The following is a 15,820-nucleotide window of genomic DNA, read 5'->3' on the forward strand; positions in this document are numbered from 1 at the left end:
GCGAATCTCAGAAACCCCTTAATCTGATGAGCACTTTCAGTAAAGAACCAAGATAAAATCAGTTCAAACCCCATCAAAATGTGAACAGTATTCTTCACATAACATCAGCAAAATACTCTGGGGTTCATAGAGAAACCCAAAAGGTCTAAATATCCAAAGCCCATAGGCATCACATTACTCCATCTCAAACAGTGCAACAGAGCCATAGTGACAAAAAGAACTCAGCACTGGCACAAAACACAGAAGTGCAACACAAATGAATACAACAGAAGATCACAGCTACAACTGCCTTGTTTCTGACAAAAGTGTCAAAAACATACTTTGGATAGAGCATGATATTGCATACCTTTAATCCCAGCACTCAGGAGGCAGGTGGATTCTCTGTGAGTTCAATGTCAGCCTGGTCTACATAGAAAGTCCCAGGCTAGCCAGGGCTACACTAAATAGAAACCCTGCCTCAAAACTATAACAATAATAGCAAACATCCACTGGTTTAAAAGCCTCTTCCATGAACGGTGTTCTGGATGGTCACATAAAAAAGAAGGAAACTAGATCCATATTTCTTACCCTGCACAAGAACCAACTCAAAACTTTCATGTAAGACCTGACTATGAAATTGTAAGAAAATACAGGCAAAATCATTCAAGACACAGGTTCCCGGGGCTGATGACTCAGTTGGTAGAGTGCTTGAATTCTTGGAACCCTTGAGCTCAAACTAAGTAACAGAGCCATAGTGACAAGAAGAACACGGTGCCTGCACAAAAGCAGAAATGTAAAGCATGAGTCCTAGGTTCAATCTTCAGAACTGTGCATATATTAATATTGATGATTTGCCTCATGTTGTAAACAAGCCATATTCTTCAGAGCTGAATCTAACACACACACACACACACACACACACCTGCTAATCTATAAAACTCCAATGGTGGTGTGCAAATATTAGTTGTGCAAATATTACACCTTTGTGCTTGTGTGGTTTTAGTGGGGACAGGGGACTTTTTGCTTTGATTTTTGTTTACTTGTTTATTTGGTATTGTTTGTTTTTGTTTTGCTTTGCTTTGCTTGGTTGGTTTAGTTTTGGGTTTGAAAACAGCATCTGACCTGCATAGCACAGGCTAGCTTGGAACTCCAGATCCTCCTGCCTCAGCCTCTGGAATTCTAGGATTGTAGACCTGACATCTTTCCTCTCTTCTACGCCTTAGACTCTTAGTGGCAGATATGGTGTTACTGGTGGGAAAAGGAAGGATGTGTCACAGCAGGAAGAGCAAGTGGTGCTGATGCTGAGCCCCTGGAGGAAGGTTCCACAGCAGACATAAGGTGAATTACTCAAAGATTGCCCTCATCCCGGCCTGAAAGTATCGATTCACATAGCAAGTGATTCTGAGAGCACACTGATGTTTAACACCACGTGAGTCCCCCGGACAGTCAAATTACTGCCCCTTAGTCATCTAGCTGGCCGATCTGTCTCCCGGAGTTAGGGTAATGATGGGGTAGGGCAGGGAAAGGGTCTCAAAAATTAGGAAAACAGCCATCAGTGAGGAGCAAGTCAGTTCACAAGCAGATATTACATGGCCACAGTCACCACCCAAGTCCTATGTGCCTGAAACCATGGGAATGGAGAAAAGTTCAGCCAACAAGGATTTCAGCAGATGAAAGCATCAAAGATCAGCATCATTTTCAAAGATGCCTTCTATCAATGCAGGCCCAGCAAGAGTAGATAAAATTTCTTCTCTTTCCCTGAAATGTTTCAAAGACTAAGGAAGTGTTAGCATTAGGGCTCTCCAGAGAAACCTGACAATGAGGATCATGGATCATCTGAGTCAGCCAACCGAGTCCCAACAGTTTCTGCCAGGAGGCCAGTAGCTCAAGATCCAGGGAGAGATGACATTTCAGGTTGAGTCTAGAAGCAGGAAAAAAGCCAATTATCTGGTCATTCAAAGGCAGTCGGAGAGGAGAAGCCCTGTTAGTCAGGAAAGGGACAACCATTTTGTTCTACTGCAGTCTTCAACGGATTGCATAGGGCCCACACACATTAAAAAGAGCAAGCTTTTTTTTTTTCATCAATGGAAGCCATTTAATTTCATCTAAAACTCCCTCGCAGACACATTCAGAATAATGTGTCACCAAGTATCTGGACACTTCACTCCATACCCAGTCACACTGGTACGTAAAATAACAATTACACGGAGTTAGAAGTTCAGCTCAGTAGAATGATTCATTCAGCACCTGCAGGACCCTGAGCTAGAAAGTACATAACGCCCATCGCTAAGCCACACAGTTTCCTCCTCCCAAGGCAGTAAGAACAATGACCCATATACAGTACACAGCAGCTAATGCTGAGTACCATGTGGGGGGGAGGGGAGCTGTAGAACTTGACCTGTTTACAGTAGGGTTTTGTCTTCTGAAGGACTTCACGGAAAGAACAGCACTGGGGCTGGAGACATGGCTCAGTGGGTACAAGCACTGGCTGTTCTTGCAGAAGACCTTGATATGTGTGCATATATGTGCACTGTGTGTATGCAGTGCCTCCAGAGGCCAGAAGAGGGTGTTAGAATCTCTAGAACTGGAGTTGCAGGAGTCTGTGGGCCACCCAATGTGGATGCAGAATCCCCTGCAAGAGCAGTGTGCACTCCTATCCACCCAACAGCACTTGATTTTGTTTCCTGAGACATGATTTCATTGTTTCCCACTCTGACCTTGAGCTGTGTATCCAAAATAGCCTAACAGCTGTCTTCCTATTTTAGCCTCAGGAGAATGGGATGACAGGGTATGTGCCACAATACCCATCCCGGAATACCAACTCTCCACAAGATTTACAGTGTCTCTGGAGACAGTTGAAGAAACACTATGCAAGATACATCTTAAGCTGCAATTGGAAAGCCAATTTGCTCAGTTTGTGAACACAGGGAAAGGGGTACCCATCTCATTGTGCACAACTGCCCAGTCACCGTTAGCACGAGCCACAGTGGTGGAGTCGGCCAATGGGTGCTGACTGCCTGCATGGGTCAGATCCCATGTCAGGCTTGGGAAATGGAAACAAAGAGGTAGGAAGGAAACAGCAGGCACGACTCACTGTTTTGGTGGTTTGAATATGCTTGGCCCAGGGAGTGGCACTATTTGGAGGTGTGGACTTGGTGGAGTAGGTGTGTCACTGTGGGCGTGGGCTTTAATACCCTCATCTCAACTACCTGGAGGCCAGTCTTCTCCTGTTTGCCTTTGGAACAAGATGTAAAACTCTCAACTCTTCCCATATCATGCCTGCCTGGAAGCTGCCATGCTCCCACCTTGATGATAATGGACTGAACCGCTGAACCTGTAAGCCAGCCCCAATTAAATGTTGCCATTATAAGAGTTGCCAAGCTGGTGAGATGGCTCAGTGGGTAAGAGCACCTGACCGCTCTTCCAAAGGTCCGAAATTCAAGTCCCAGCAATCACATGGTGGCTCACAACCATCCGTAATGAGATCTGATGCCCACTTCTGGTGCGTTTGAAGACAGCTACAGTGTACTTACATATAATAAATAAATAAATAAATAAATAAATAAATAAATAAATAAATAAATCTTTTTTAAAAAAAAAAGAGTTGCCTTGGTCACGGTGTCTCTTCACAGCAGTCAAACCCTAACTCAAGACACGGCCTTTGAGTTCCATCACAGTGCCAGCCTGCGTCTTTGTTTATCTTCCCCAGGTCATCCTACTATACTTGCAGAGCGAACAGGATTCTATTAAATACAAACCCAGTCAATCACATCAATGACCTAAGTCAAAATCTAGATGCAGTGTTCCATGACCTCAAAGATAAAATCCTAAACTTCTATTATTTATTATTTATTTTAGGTATAAGGGTGTTTTGTCTGCGCGTATATCAGGGACTGCATGCACGCTTGCTACCCAGGGAAGCCAGAAGGTGACAACGGTCCCCTGGAGCTGAGTGTAACTTTCTGGTTGGGTCATGTGATACAGACTCCCGTGGTGTTTTGCTAAGGCTAGACCCATGAGGCTAGACTCATGATGTTTGGAGAGAGTATAAATAGAACTCAACGGGCCTGTTCTGGGGCCAAACTGAGACTCTCAGAACCCTAGTCTGCTCTTAGCAGGCGTGACCTAAGTCTTTACAGCAGCTCCTTAGCTCCCAGGCAATGTTGTATGTTTAGATTTATTTTAAATGCGCATATGTTTTGTCTGCATGCATGTGTGCGTGTCACATGTGTGCCTGGTGCCCAGAAATCAGAAGGCAGCTTTGAATCCCCTGGAACTGTAGTTATGGCTGGCTGTGAGCTACAAATGGTTGCTGGGAACTGAACCCTGGTTCTCTGCAAGAGCAGCCAGCGCTCTTTACCCCTCAGCCGAGCTATGCTGTCTGTAAGCTGGATGACTTTGTTTCCTTCGTTTTATTTTGGAGGTGGAGCTGGGGATTGAACTCGGGGCCTTTCTCAACAGCCCCACTCTCACTCAATGGTTCCTGCTCATGGGGAGGGGAGCCCTTCCCTCTGCACTGAAGGTCCGCTGTGCTTCAGCCTGCATGGAACTGCGGCCTGTACTGCAGCACCACCACCCAGAAACGTCTTCATTTCTCTTGCCTCCTGAAACTCACCTTTCTTCCATTTTTCCTTTTCTTTTTTGCAGGGGGACACTTTTATTTTGTCCTTATAACGCTGGAAAACAAGCAGCTGACCTTTCTAGAGCATAATACATAGCTTTAATTTGTCAGAGACAGTTCTATCTTTAGGGAACCTTTTCTTCCCTCCTTCTCCATCTCCTCCTCTGTTTTTTAGGTGTAAGCAATAAAGCCCAGGGCCTTTTACATTCTAGGCTAGTGCTTTAACAGTGAGCTACACTCCCTCTAAGGGATCTTACAGTTTTCCATTGAAGATAACATCTGGGCCAGGCTCCAAAACAAGTTCTGTCTTTCCAAGGTCTTGCTTGTCATGGGCTGGGGATGTAGCTCAGTGCAGGGCGCTTGCCTGGTACCTGAGATACCCCACGTGCATTCCCAGTGCCATATGTGTGCACATATGTACATGTATAGACATACAGACACACACAGAGACATACACACAGAGACACACACACACATACACATACGACTAAGGTATTCATTACACTCACCCTTACTAAAACAATGGCCACCTCATTGCCCACTTCAAAATCCTTTCTCTTCCTCTCTATCAGTGGGAATTTAAGTAATTTAATGAATTTCAGGAATGATAGGAAATTATCCTAGAGAGCAGGTAACTATTTCCAGCAAATGACTTGCTAGCTTTCTACCTTAGCCTTGGGGAAATAACTAGAAATGAGAGATAAACCTAAGACACACACATGTTCATCATAGCAACACTTATCAGAGAGAAAACTGGAAACAACCCAGATTGTCCACAAAACTCCAAAATCTGAAACTGTTTCTCATTCAGGGACTCCCATAGTCCAAGTGTGTAAGAGGTTAAGTGTGACCTTGAACTCCTGGCCTTTCTGCCTCTGCTTCCCAAGTGCAGAGACGACAGATAAGCCCCCACCTCTCCTGGCTCATTCTGTTCGGTTTAGATTTCGAGATGAAGTCTCACTCTGTGGCCCAGGCTAACCTGGAGCTGGAGGCAATGTTCCGGCTTCATCGTCAAACATGCTGGGATCACAGGTAGGGGCCACCACACCCAGCTCAGAATCTGAAACTCTTGGAGTGTCCTGAGATACCAAAAGTAAAAGGCTCCATGCCTGCCGTCTCGAGACTATCTCACTCGCAAAGCCAGTGTGGTCTCCCACTCTCAGCATCCCTGAGCTGCCACTAGCTCTCTGTTGAGGGCTGTGGCATGCTCAGATACCCTCAGGAACGCAAACACCAATGGCAGTACAAGGGGCTGGGTGTGGATCTAATGCAGGACTCGCAGACCCCTCACGGTGCCCCGCATGTGGCCAGTTCCCACCAGCATCATTCACTGTGTGCCGTTGCTTATCCTGTGATGTGCAGAGAGGTATTGCTGAGAATGTCAAAGACTACGGGTATGCCATCTCACATCTGTAATATGTGAGACTGAGGCAGGAGGATGACAAACTTGAGGTCAGCCTGAGCTGCACAGCAAGACCCTATCTCAAAACGAGCAAATGTCAAAAGACTCAGAAGACACCCTTATGGCTAACAGTCAAAGAAAAAGAGAACATGTTTAAATACCGGTTGGAGAAACTGGACAGGGCTGGGTGAAGTGTCTTACAGAAGAATATTGTTGGGCTCGAGAGATGGCTCAGCAGTTAAGAGCACTGACTGCTCTTCCAGAGGTCCTGAGTTCAATTCCCAGCAACCACATGGTGGCTCACAACCATTTATAGTGGGATCTGATGCCCTCTTCTGACACACAGGGGCCTCTTCTATATGTGCAGATAGAGCACTAAAATACATAAATAAATAACTCTTCTAAAACATATATTCTTGAATGCCCATCATATAGAGCCTGGACAGACAGACAGACAGACAGACAGACAGCAGAAAAAAACTGTTTGAGTCCACATTTAAAGTGATGATAGAACTTAATGAAAGGTGGCCAAACACTGAGTGACACTGACGGTCTCCTGGTGTCAGCATCATCACTGGCAGATGCCACTGGACAGAATCCTAAAGACAAAATCCCAAAAGACAAAAGAAGACCCCAAGGTGCACTGAGGATGGAAGGTACTGGGACAGCTCAACAGACCAGCGGCAGAGGCTTAAGACTCGGTGCTGTAGATGGCACTGACCTCTTAAAAATGATTTTGTATCTTTACTAACAAGTGTCTTTCTGATTGTGCATCTTAGCTTTTAATGACTGAGCTGTCTCTCCAGACCTGCTGGACCCTTGTGAGAAAGCCAAGTTCTCAACTTGACTGTTAGGAAACTTTTAAGACCTTCAAAGCTTCATTGAGGAGGCTGGAGAGAGGACTCCGTGGTAACAGCGCTTGTGACTCTGCAGAGAACCTGAGTTTAGTAACTGGCACCAAGCCTGGAACCACAGCTCCAGGGGACCCAACACCTCCCTGCCTCCTGGGGCGCCTGCACTCACCTACACACAAGTATATGTCTACACACAATTGAAAGTTAAAAGCTTGGCAGTGGGGCCACATGCTTTTAATTCCAGCACTCAGGAGGCAGAGCCAGGTGGATCTCTGTGAGTTTGAGAACAGTCTGCTGCCATGTGTCAACGCTCATGTGGATGGATGGTCCACATCCTCCACAGGGCTTCCTGTTGCTTGTTTTCTTGGTGATGTCATTCTGACTACTGCGACAAAGAACCTCAAAATCGTTTTAGTTTGCATTTCCCCAATAGCTGGGGCTGCTGAATCCTTTCTAAAATATACACCAGTTCTTTATATTCCTTCTTTTGAGAGCTGTCTGCTAAGCTTATTTGACCTTGTATCGACCAGAAGCTGAAGCGGGGACTAATGTCCATTTTTGCAGGGTTTTTTTAAAATATAAATTCCATTAAAGGACACAGTATAAATGATATCACTCCATCTGAGAGAAACTGATTAAACACACCAAAAAAAGAAATCCTATCAATAAGTGAGTTAATAACCTGAATAGATGGTTCTCAGAAAGAAAATATAAATGCCAAAATAATTCCTGACAAGGTGTTCAACATCCTTAGCCATAGGCCATGGGGTAAATGTACAGGAAAGCTGCTTTGAGAGTCCATCTCCTGTGTCAGAATGGCCATCATCAACAAAGCTAAGAACACCAGTGTATCCTCCTGGGGAGGATGTGGGAAAGGGTACATGGGAGTGTAAACTGGCACACCGTTTGTACATCAATCAGTATGAAGATGTCTCAAAAAGCTAAAGTCAGAGCGCCCTTGTGACAGAGCTATCCCACTCTTGGCCATTTGCCTGAAAGACTCCAGTCAACAGAGATGCAGGCACATATATGATTGCTGCTGTGCTGGTCACAGTAGTCAAGAAATGGAAACAGCCTAAGTGATCGTGGACAGATGAACAGATAAAGAAACTGTGGTGCATCCATGCAATGGACTATTACTCAGCCATGGAGAAAAATGAAATCGTGATATTCACTGGAAAATGAGCCAGACTCAGAAAGACAGATGTCACATGCCAGCTCTCACATGCAGAGCCCAGATTTAAAACGATGTGTGTGCAAGCAATGAACTAGAGAGGGAATCGTGAGATCAGGAGGGAGAGATCTTAAGGAAGAGAGGAGAAAGGAAGGGAGGGCATCCAAGTAAGAAAGCAGAAGTGGGGGGGGGAGGGCTGGGGGAGGAGAGGACGCAGACAGATGGGGGAGGCACTGAAGAACGGGAGCAAGTCAGAACAAAGTCAGCCCAATGACACCGACGCAGAGATCCAGAATGAACCCACTGCTCTGTGTGATGACTTTTGGTGTTGGTTTCAAGTCAGTCTCTCTGTGTAGCCCTGGCTGTCCTGGAACTCACTCTGTAGGCCAGGATGGTCTCAAACTCAGAAATCTGCCTGCCTCTGTCCCCTGAGTGCTGGGACTAAAGGTGTGCACCACCACTGCCAGGCTACATGGTGTCTTAAATTTTTAATTTAAAGGAAAAAAATAATAACAAGGAAAAACTCACAGGGGCTGGAAAGATGGCTCAATGTTTAAGAGCACTGGCGGCTCTTCCAGAGGTCCGGAGTTCAAATCCCAGCAACCACATGGTGGCTCACAACCATCTGTAGTGAGATCTGATGCCCTCTTCTGGTGTGTCTGAAGACAGTTTCAGTGTACTCACATATAATAATAAATATATAAATCTTTTAAAGAAAGAAAGAGAGAGAATATCAGAAAAAAAGGAAAGAAAAGCTCACAATCTAGATTTTAAAACTCCAGAGACCATATTCTTGTATGTGTGTGTGTGTGTGTGTGTGTGTGTGTGTGTGTGTATTAGAGAAAGAGAGAGAGAGAGAGAGATGTCAATCTCCACACTGTAGTTCCACCATCTTGTAAAGATTCTTGAGAAAAAACGGAAGCCTTAAGATACAGTTTAGACTGTGCCCTTCAGAATGAAATAATACAATTAAGCTACAATTTGAAAAACTATCAACAAAGCTAAGCTGTGTCTATGTTTCCAGGTGGTAGGATGAAGAAACCCATTTTCCCTGCTTTACAATTTTCCATAATAAACCACCTGCAGAATCACACTTTTTCTTGACCGTCAGTCTGCCTTCCGTGGACTTCCATTCACAGAGCCCCTGAGCACTTAGCAAATATGCACCGAATGAACTGATCTGTAGGAGCGAGCACCTATCCCCTCACCGGGAGCAGGAAACACTAATGAGGCTCACAGTAAAAGCTCCATTTGGAAGATTCGGAAAGACAACTTCTCCTTGCCCAGACAAGCACTTGCCTTGCCGCCTGCAAACGCTCCGAATAATTCTTGCGAGAAGATTTTGCAAGTTGGGAAACTACAAGAAGAATTTGCAGCCAGGGGCGTGCAGCTGTGGCCTCAGCTACTTAGGAGTCAGAGACAGGAGGATTCATTCCTTGAGACTAGGATTGGGGGACCTGTCTGGGTAACACCTCTTATACACGAGACATTGACAAATCCTGAATCTACAGAGAAGCAGTAAGAGGCCACAGTTATTTTTTTGTCCTACTGGACAAATAAAGAACAAGAATGATGTAAAACTGGAGTTCATCCAATAGCCGCTCCTTTCCTGGAGCTGGAGAGATGACTAGGCAGTTAAACAAACAGGCCGCTCTAATGGAGGTCCTAGGCTCAGGTCCCAGCTCGGAAGCACCAGTTTCAAGGGATCCACTGTGTCCTTCTGACCTCCAAGGGCACCAGGTTCTGCAGGACCGGTCCTGCCCGGGATTCAGCAGCTCATAGGTGGGGTAGATGTTGTAGCAGACCAGCTCCAAGCCCCGGATCTGTATCTGGGTGACAGCTGAGTTCCTCAGTCCGGGAGCTGCCCTGCACTGCCCAGCTCCCCACACTGACATGGGATAGATTTTTGTGTGGTGGTTCCAGTTCTGGGAATAAGAGTAACAGATGAGGAGAAAAGTCATAAAAACAAGTTTATTTAAAAACTAGGATTGGGATTTGCAAGGGTGGGACTGGGAGCAGAGGGGGAGGGCTGTGATCTGGATGTAACGTAAAAGAAAATAAATTATTGGATGAAAATAAAACAACATATGTTTGATAACTGGGATATTAAATCTGTACTTACATTCATCTGTATGCCTGGAAAAAAATACAAATTGAAAGTTTGACAGGTGGAGAATGTAGGCAATTCTCTCTTTTACCTTTGTAATGTTCTCTAATATCAAGCCTGAGCAACCAAAAATGTGGGGGGAAACACTGAAAGGGTTATAATGATTAAAAACTTAACTATTTTTATTAGTCAATCAAGGCAACATAAGCAAGATCTTGTTTACTGTGTTTAGTAATTATTTGTTATTTTATTTTATTTTTCTCTCATATAATACATTCCAAGCACACCTCCCCTACCTCCCACCTCCCCACCTCCCCCTCTCCCCCAGACACATATCTCCTTCACTTCCTTTCAGAAAAGAGCAGGTCTGCCAGTGGCATCAACTGAACTAAGCAGAGAAAGATGCCAGCCATAGGGCTAAATACAGTCCCTTATGTCAAAGCTGGACAAGGCAGCCCAGTAGGAGGGGAAAATGGCTATTACAGATCTTCTGGATGTTGGTTTTATCTCAGGATAACCAAAAATGCCTGCCCTTGAATCTTTTCAAAATTCATTGAGTCTGCAAGTGTCAGCGGTTGCATATATGTCAAGGTTCTTCTAGTAATTTTGCCAATTCTAGTTTTCACTTCAAGTCAAAGGTTATGGCCAGATACACACCAGAGCTAACAGAATACACCAGCTCGGGACCCGGAGGACTAGGCCTGAGAAATCAATTTAAAGGGCCAAGAAAGAAAAGCACTGCCAGAAGTAGAGCCAAGTAAGAATTGTCAGAAGAAAAAAAAAATCAGCCCAGGTCACCTCCTGTCTCGGGGCTGCTTGACTCTGGCTGGGTTTTGATGCCAACTAGACAGTCACTATCAGGGACTGGCATCCCTGGGTGGATCTTCTGATTAAAACCATGGCTTTAAAGAGACCAACAGGTTTAATGTCATGAGATAGGATATAGCCAGGGTTGTGGACACTGAGAAACAGAGATGTATGTTACTGATGATAAAGAATATCAGAGGCTCAAGAAACAGAGTGAACTAGGATTAGAAAGGATAAAAGAAAATTTTAACGTGTGGGGAGGAGACGAGAAGGTAACAAGCTAGGACCACCGCTAGAACACCCAGACCTGAGCTCCTCATGTCTTCTGATGCAGAACGACCATGGCCTATACAGTTTGTCTCTCCTTACCTAAGTCTGCTCAGGCCCACAGAAGCTGACTTGAACTTGGATATCTGGCCTCTTTGTCTTTGCTAACTTGTTCAGCTTTAGCCATTTGGAGAAACTGAGATAAACAATGTTTATTTGGATAAACTGAGACATACAAGAAACTGTGATAGTCTATGATGGTGCACCACGAGAGGATCAAAAAAAGTTCAGGTTCCCGATCTCGCTGTGGACTATATGTGTGGCTTTACAAAGTCCCAGCCTCTCTATGAGTTGTATTTATGATTGAAAGTCTTATTCTGATAGTAGAATAGCTTCAATTCAAGAACTCTAATTTTCTCAGCTATAGTCAGGACATGCATGTTAATAGCCTTATAAATGATCAAATTCTTTAACGCTCTCAGAACTCAGCTTGTAGTCCTGATACGAACAAATGCAATTCACTGACAGGGATAGAAGCTTTATTTCACCTTCTGTATCTGTGTTCAAGGCTAAGCCTAAAACATGTAAAGTTTACTAAAGTCAGATATTTTTAATAGATGGCCTTCAAAAACTCTTCAGAGGGGCTGGAGAGATGGCTCAGCAGTTAAGAGCACTGATTGCTCTCCCAGAGGTTCTGAGTTTGATTCCCAGCAGCCACATGGTGGCTCACAACCATCTGTGATGGGATCTGATGCCCTCTTCTGGTGTGACTGAAGACAGCTACAGTGTACTCACATACATAAAATAAATGAATCTTTAAAAAAAAAAAAAACTCTTCAGAGATCTACTGAATATTGCATTTAAAATGTTTAATAAAATGGGCTTCCAACAATAGATATCATGCCATCACCTTGTGGCAACCTTAAGGCCTCCTTCAAAGAAGACCACTCCACCTGGACTATGGTAACACTAACCATTGGAAGAAACTACCCCATGCCTCATCTGCCCAGGGCTCTGCCCAAACTGTGGACATTATTGGGTTTGTGGTGGGTAAGATTAAGTTGATGGCTAACTTTTTATTTAAAAGTGTAAAATGTCTGTGCTTTAAAAAAAAAAAGCTATAATGCAAAACTGGACTTCCAAATGTTAAAGACTCTTAAGGGTTAATTTTTGTAGTTGCTTGGTCTGGCCTTCTGCTTGTATATAGGCAGAATGTAATTTTGTGTACTTTGCCTTTAAAAGCCCCTGAGGTGGCTTTTAAACATAGAGTCCCAGGTGTAGACCTGGCACCAGTGTAGGACTAAAAGTTTCTTTTTTTGTTAAAATTTATTAGTAGTCAGATGGGTGACTCTCTGAACAATTCCAGACCCTTAACAGTTTGTCTGCCATACTGAGCCTTGTTAAACTCAGGTCAGTTTTCCCAGGTTCCATCTCTCCAGGAAAATCTCTCAGACCTTCTCGGTCTGGCAGAAAAAGGCTGAGTCTGCTGTGTGTAGTAGCTGAATATTTAATGCTATCCTGTATGGCAGCCAAGACCAACCACTGTCCCCAGTGAAGCTACCGTGACCATGTGAGCCATTTTAATTGATACATAGGCCGTTTGGAATATACTTCCTGCTATAATTTACACTTCTCATATACCTGATGGCATTGAGGACTAGGAAAACAGTAGCTTTGCTAACAGCATCAAGCAACCAGCGCCATCCTCAAGCCTGAAGCTGCCTTCTCTACTCACTGTTTCTAGAGCTGAGATCTCCTGCTGAGAAAGCCAGACAGTTTACCTCGCCAGCTGGCTTTGAGCTGATGAAGTCAAATTCTTCAAACTAGTTTCAGTGTAACCTTGTACTGCTCCTCAATTTAAAGAAACTCCCCTTGCCATGGCTGCTCATAGCAATCAACCACTTGTGTCTCATGGTACTGGGATGAAAGGGGGTGGGGTTAAAATTTTTGTAAGTTCTAAGTGTCTAAGCAAGTGTTCTAAGGCGTATAAATGCTAGCTGCAAAAGTTTGAGGATGTGAAATCTTAAGTTGTGATGTGTAAATGCAAGTTATAAGAGAGTGGATTAAGGCGTACGACTTTGACTGCTCCCAGTTTTAATACTCATCAATGGAGTTCTGATAAACTACTAGTCTAGCCCAGTAAAGTACTCACTATACCATTGTAAGGGTCCACAATTCACCAAAGAATGATAGCCCAGACTCAAATAGTATATAAACGCAAAAAGTGTTTTATTCTGCAGAAGTCCAGCATGCTGGATTCTACCATCTATCTACAAAGATGGAGAGACACCCCCACCACCACCAAAGTGAGCTGACAGGCCCTATTTATATCACATTAGGGGAATTCTGGGGAGGGATAGGTGACCTCTACTTTAATCTTGGCTCTATCTCTAGGGACTTTTCCAGAACCAATGCTAGCCTGCACCTCCCTAGCCCCAGATGGTCCTACAGAAGCCGAGCAGCTAGTGAAACAGATCTCTCCCAGCCCCCAGGCCTCTCTCCCCATTCTTTGGTCATCATACCAGCCTTCCTGCTCCCCCCACCCACCCCTCACCAATGCAGTAGGTTCAGCAGGAAGTAGTTATAGAACAGGCCTTGCCTCCTCTTTATCATCAACAAAAGCCTGGATGTTAGATCTCAAACTCAGAACAATGACTTCCTGGGGTGCCTTTTTAACACATCAAAGCAGACACTGGTGCCAGTCTAGCTCAGCCAATATCTGTTACAGTCTTGGCTCCCTCAGTGCTTCAGACCCTACACCCTACCCTCAACCTCTCCCAGCTTCTTTTCCCTCTACAACCCAGCCATTTGGCTATGTGGCCTCTTAGTCTCCTGGGTCGCTCCTGGCCTCTGGCCTCTTGGTTCCTCTCTTTCCCTCTCTCGCTCTCCCCCTCAGTCTGCTGGCCCAGCTCGGTTCTGTATGGACACTTCCAGACACCTCTGGCTGCGTTTTCCCTCATATCTACAGTAAACTTCCTGACCCATACTCAGGAGCAGTCCTGTCTTCATTTTTTTCATTCATGCATTACTGCCTGTTATGAAATATAATGCGGGGAGGGGGCCATGGCAGGCCCATGCCTAGGTGTCCCCTGAGAATCACCCCATACAACAGATCTAGTATAAGGGCGGTTATTTGAGGGAACAGAGGACATGTAGACAGTGTGTGATCGCCATGATGGCTGAGAAAGAGGGGAAGACAGAGGACAAAGAATCCTCAAGCCTTTTCTTGGGGAAATGGCTGACAGGCATCGAATTGCACAATATCTAGGATGCAGTACTTCAAGTTACTCAGAGTCTGCACACAGCAGAGAGACAGCACACCCCCTCAGATCCCCGCTGCTCCAGAACAGCATGGAAGGGTTCTACATGCTATGAACCATAAATAAAAGTCTTAGGGGTTAGTTTCATTGTTATGTTTCTTGAGGCAGGGTCTCTCACTATGTAGCCTCGATTAGCCTGGAATTCACTACATAGACCAGGCTGGCCTCAAACTCACAGAGAGCTGCTTGCCTTGGCCTCCCATGTTCTGGAATGCACCACCATGCTCACTAAGGCCAATTACGTCTCTGTGAATGGTTCTCTGTGATCTCTGGGTGTTGAGTTGTTAATTCTATGAAACATGTAAGGACTGTCGTACCTGGATGGCACCCACCTCCCTTGTGTTGTGTCCCCACATTGGGGTTTGAGTTTTATCAAAGTAGTGTGGGGAGTGGATTGTAAGGATACTGGATAATGGTGGAAGGAACCCGAACAAGCTGAGTTTATCAATATGGGCCAGTGAGTGGAGATTCAAGCTTTAATATGGTTAAAGTTTTAAAAAACCAAAATACCAATTTTTAAAAGTGTCCAAATTTTGACTAGCTAGCTGAAGCACTTGTCTGAAAAAGAGCTGGAGATGCCTGGTATCCCTTGATTTGATGTTGAGGGGATTTTAAGGCTGGGGGGAATTGCAGTGCTAAAGTGGGTCCACTTTATAAGCCTCCACAGTGGAAATGCCGGAAGTCACTAGTTCTGTGAGATCTAAGATGGCGAGCAGCACCAGCTCAGATGAAGAGCTCTGCTGCTCTTTCCCCTCTGCAGACCTCGGGGTGAGAGGTTGCCGCCCAATCGGACGCATTGCACGAGATGAGAGTGACTGGACCCCAATGGTACGTCTTCCCATCTCCTGGTGTCTTTGTCCATTACTTCCTTCAGTGTTTTAAAGTTGTGTGCTTGTGTGTGTGTGTGTGTGTCTGTGTGTGTCTGTGTGCATGGTTTATATATATATGCATATATATAATGTGTATATATGTGTGTGTGTGCATGGTTTATATATATGCATATATATAATGTATATATATGTGTGTGTGCATGGTTTATATATATGCATATATATAATGTATATATATGTGTGTGTGCATGATTTATATATATGCATATATATAATGTATATATATGTGTGTGTGTGCATGGTTTATATATATGCATATATATAATGTATATATATGTGTGTGTGCATGGTTTATATATATGCATATATATAATGTATGTAGATAAACACACACAGATACACAGACACACATGTTTTGCTACTATTTTGCTTAACCGGTTTGTCAGCTGTCAGGTTTCT

The sequence above is a fragment of the Mus musculus genome, chromosome 7 (genome assembly GCF_000001635.26).
Source record: "Mus musculus strain C57BL/6J chromosome 7, GRCm38.p6 C57BL/6J".
Classification (NCBI taxonomy): Eukaryota; Metazoa; Chordata; class Mammalia; order Rodentia; family Muridae; genus Mus; species Mus musculus.